Source organism: Carcharhinus amblyrhynchos, unplaced genomic scaffold (genome assembly GCF_965287045.1).
Source record: "Carcharhinus amblyrhynchos unplaced genomic scaffold, sCarAmb.v2.hapA scaffold_88, whole genome shotgun sequence".
Lineage (NCBI taxonomy): Eukaryota > Metazoa > Chordata > Chondrichthyes > Carcharhiniformes > Carcharhinidae > Carcharhinus > Carcharhinus amblyrhynchos.
The window spans coordinates 44,869-50,000 of record NW_027649828.1 but is presented as its reverse complement, the minus strand read 5'-3'; positions in this window follow the sequence as shown (position 1 = coordinate 50,000).

Sequence of the window (5,132 nt, the reverse complement as noted above, 5' to 3'; positions counted from 1 at the left end):
CCAATGACCAGCCCATGGATGCGGAGGCGAGCGAGGGTGGAACTCCTCACAAACCTCAGAGCACGACTTGTGAGAGGATCGCAAACTGGGGAGCTGATGTTAAGCCTGTACTGAACCTTAGTTAGACGCACACGGAGAGAATGGTGTGTGTGGATCTGCTACCCTGCCATATAAATGATGTAGGGAGGCTGGTGAGAAAGATTTTTTAATATTTATCCCTGGGCCACAGACATCGCTGGGCCAGCATTTATTACCCATCCCGAGTTGCCCTTGGAGGGCAGTTGAGAATCACCCACATTGCTGTGGCTCTGGAATCACAGGTAGGCCAGACCGGGTAAGGACGGCAGATTTCCTTCCCTAAAGGACTTTAGTGAACCAGGTGGGTTTTTCCACAATTGACAATGGTTTTCACGGTGTTGCAGTGCAGAATTTAATCCCCTTTATCTCACTTCATAATCTGGTAAAAGTGTTTGGGAAGGTGTGAACTGTTCTACTTGAACAGTGAGAGGTTCAATAAAACCTCGCCCTCAATTTCAGTGAATAATTAACAAGCTATTTTATTCAATAAATCAGAACTTTAACTCAACAAGTAACATTTTAATTAAAGGAAGGCTCAACTGAAATGTTGTTCAAATAAAGACAAGGATCATTCAGTACCAAAACTCTCAAAAAATTACACACATAAGATCATAAGAAATAGGAGCAGGAGTCGGCCATCTAGCCCCTTGAGCCTGCCCCGCCATTCAATAAGATCATGGCTGATCTGTCGTGGCTCTGTTCCACTTTCCCACTTTCTCCCCATAACCCTTAATTCCCGTATTGGTCAAAAATCTATCTATCCGCGACTTAAACGCATTTAACGAGGTAGCTTCCACCACTTCAATGGGCAGAGAATTCCAAAGATTCACTACCCTCTGAGAGAAGAAGTTCCTCCTCAACTCCGTTCTAAACTGACTCCCCTTTATTTTGAGGTTGTGCCCTCTCGTTCTTGTTTCCTTTCTAAGTGGAAAGAATCTCTCTGCCTCCACCCTATCCATCCCCTTCATTATCTTATACGTCTCTATAAGATCCCCCCTCATCCTTCTAAACTCCACGAGTACAGACCCAGTCTACTCAATCTCTTCTCATAGTCCAACCCCCTCAACTCCAGTATCAGCCTAGTGAACCTCCTCTGCACTCCCTCCAAGGCCAAAATATCCTTGCGTAAGTGCGGCGACCAAAACTGCACACAGTACTCCAGCTGCGGCCTCACCAATGCCCTGTACAGTTGCAGCAAGACCTCCCTGCTTTTATATTCTATCCCCCTCGCTATGAAGGCCAACATCCCATTCGCCTTCCTGACCACCTGCTGCACCTGCAGACTGGGTTTTTGCGATTTATGCACAAGGACCCCCAGGTCCCTCTGCACTGTAGCATGTTGTAATTTTTCACAATTTAAATAATAGTCTATTTTACTATTATTCCTTCCAAAGTGGATAACCTCACACTTGCCAATGTTATATTCCATCTGCCAGGTCCTCGCCCACTCGCTCAGCCTATCCAGATCCCTCTGCAGACTTTCCGTGCCCTCCACGCAATTCGCTTTTCCACTCATCTTCGTGTCATCAGTGAATTTCGTCACCCTACACTCAGCCCCCTCCTCCAGATCATCTATGTAAATGGTAAACAGTTGAGGCCCCAGCACCGATCCCTGCGGCACTCCACTAGTCACCAACCGCCAACCAGAAAAGCATCCATTGATTCCAACTCTCTGATTCCTATTAGACAACCAATCCCCTATCCACACTAACACTTTATCCACAACTCCGTGCACCCTAACCTTCTGCAGCAACCTTTTGTGAGGCACCTTATCGAACGCCTGCTGGAAATCTAAAAACACCACATCCACCGGTTCCCCTCTGTCAACCGCACTAGTCACATCTCCATAAAAATCCAGTAAATTCATTAAACACGACTTCCCCTTCATGAATCCATGCTGTGTCTGTTTGATCGAACCATTCTTTTCCAGGTGTCCTGCTATTTCTTCTTTAATGATGGATTCTAGCATTTTTCCAACTACAGACGTTAAGCTAACCGGCCTATAGTTACCCACCTTTTGTCTGCTATCTTTTTTAAACAGCGGCGTAACATTAGCTGTTTTCCAATCAGCCGGCACTTCCCCAGAATCCAGTGAATTTTGATAAATTACAACTAACGCATCTGCTATTACTTCTGCCATTTCTTTCAGTACCCTGGGATGCATTCCATCTGGGCCCGGGGACTTGTCTACCTTCAGTCCCATTAGCCTACCCAGCACTACCTCTTTAGTAATAGTAATTGTTTTAGGGACCTCACCCCCTACAGTCCCATGACCATTAATGTTCAGTAAGCTATTTGTATCCTCAACCGTGAAGACCGACACAAAAATCTTAGCCAATTCCACCCTCCTCCTGCTGACCTGATTTGTGAGTTTACTATCAAAGAAATTGGTTGGACTTAACCTGGTGTTGACAGACTTCTTAATTTCTTTTGTGGACAGGGAATGAAGTTTGTTTTGCTTTTGGTACTGTACTCATGTCTGCTTGTACTCATGTCTGCTTGTACTCATGTCTGCTTGTACTCATGTCTGCTTGTCTTTTATGCTGGTAGGAAGCTAGAAATTATTGGAGAGGATTCTTCGAGACAGGATTTATTCCCACTTGAAGATAAATGGACATATTAGTGAGAGGCAACAGGGTTTTATGAAGGGGAGGTCGTGTCTCACAAACTTCATCAAGTTTTTCGGGGAAGCGATGAAGATGATTGATGAGGGTAGGGCAGTGGATGTTGTCTACATGGACTTTAGTAAGGCCTTTGACAAGGTCCCTCATGGCAGACTGGTGCAGAAGGTGAAGTCGCATGGGGTCAGAGGTGAGCTGGCAAGGTGGATACAAAACTGACTCGGTCAAAGAAGACAGAGGGTAGCAGTGGAAGGGTGTGTTTCTGAATGGAGGGCTGTGACAAGTGGCGTTCCTCAGGGATCAGTGCTGGGACCTTTGCTGTTTGAAACACATATAAACAATTTGGGGAAAATGTAACTGGATTGATTAGTAAGTTTGTGGATGACACAAAGGTTGGTGGATTTGCGGATAGCGATGAGGACCATCAGAGGATACAGCAGGATAGAGATCAGTTGGAGACTTGGGTGGAGAGATGGCAGATGGAGTTTAATCTGGACAAATGTGAGGTAATGCATTTTGGAATGTCTAATACAGATAGGAAATATACAGTAAATGGCAGAACCGTTGAGTATTGATAGGCAGAGGGATCTGGGTGTACAGGTACACAGGTCACTGAAAGTGGCAATGCAGGTGGAGAAGGTAGTCAAGAAGGCATACGGCACGCTTGCCTTCATTGGCTGGGGCACTGAGTTTAAAAATTGACAAGTCATGTTGCAGCTTTATAGAACCTTAGTGAGGCCGCACTTGGAATATAGTGTTCAATTCTGGTCACCACACTACCAGAAGGATGTGGAGGCTTTGGAGAGGGTACAGAAAAGATTTACCAGGATGTTGCCTGGTATGGAGGGCATTAGCTATGAGGAGAGGTTGGAGAAACTTGGTTTGTTCTCACTGGAACGATGGAGGTTGAGGGGAGACCTGATAGAAATCTATAAGATTATGAGAGGCATGGACAGAGTGGATAGTCAGAAGCTTTTTCCCAGGGTAGAAGAATCAATTACCAGGGGGCACAGGTTTAAGGTGCGAGGGGCAAGGTTTAAAGGAGATGTACGAGGCAGATTTTGGGTGCCTGGAACTCTTTGCCGGGGGAGGGAGTGGAAGTGGATACAGTAGTGACTTTTAAGGGGTGTCTTGACAAGTACGTGAATGAGATGAGAAGAATGGGTTATGGTCCCCGGAAGGGTAGGGGGTTTTCGTTCAGTCGGGGCAGCATGGTTAGTGCAGGCTTGGAGGGCCGAAGGGCCTGTTCCTGTGCTGGAATTTTCTTTGTTCTTTGTCTGGGGGATTAGGAGTGTAAATTTGTGCGGTTATGGGGATAGGGGCTGAGTAGATTATTGTCTGGGAAATATCAATGGATTGAATGTTCTCCTTCTGTATTGTGGGCATCTTTCTCTGCATCCTCGCTGTGACGGTAACACTCCATTCTGCAGCCTATGTTGAACCTGTAATCCTTTCACCAGTTTACTCACTCAAAGTTTTATCCCAGTGCTCTTCTTGCAAGAAGGACAAACACAAGTAAAGATTCAATAAGTTTATTAATATAACACTATTGGCCCTTAAATTACTCACAGGAAACAAGAGAATAAGGCAGACTCCAGCTTACTGCCTGTAAAGATGGTTAAACCACAGGCTCCATTCTCTGAGTCTCTCTGCCCCATCATCATGAAGGTGAGTCTGGATGGCAGCTTCTTCCTTCTCTGGTCAGTCTTCCGAATGGTCAAGGTCGCCTCCCTCATTGAGTCTTCGTTGCTGGTATGTCTGAGATGTGTACCTTATTCCCCGCCTGCCTTTCCAGAAACTTCTCTGGCTTCCGGCCAGTGAGGTCCCAGGAGGGGGTTCCGATACCCAGTGGGTTTCTTGGTGTCTGTCAGACAGGACACCAGGATCCACCCCCAGGTGTCCATCTCCATGCTGCTGCTTACATGTAACCTGTTATCAGATTAAACCAACTGCAGGAACTCGCAGTGACAGAGAGCCTGACCCGATCTGGGCTTCTAACAACAACCATGATGTGGAGATGCCAGCATTAGACTGGGGTAAACACCACAACACCTTCTAACAGTCTGGCTTCTAACAGCAGGCCAGTGCAGTTCAATGGGGTGCTGTGGGGTCTCAGTAGAGGGCAATGATGGGCGATTGGTGGGCTAGGCCCAGACATGTTCCTGCATCTTAGTACATCTGACCTGAGTCAAGTCTGTCCTGCCCAAGATTTGACTGTGTTTGATTTTATTGTGCCCAATTCTTTCATTTAGGATATCCAATTTAATCAGCCTGAAAACTAGGCCCTGATTAGATTACCACATTCTCCTTTCCTTCTCCCCTATGTACTCGATGAACGGTATGCTTTGTCTGTACAGCGCGCAAGAAACAATACTCTACACTGTATCCCGCTACACGTGACAATAATAATAATGTGAGAAGAGACAGGCGGGA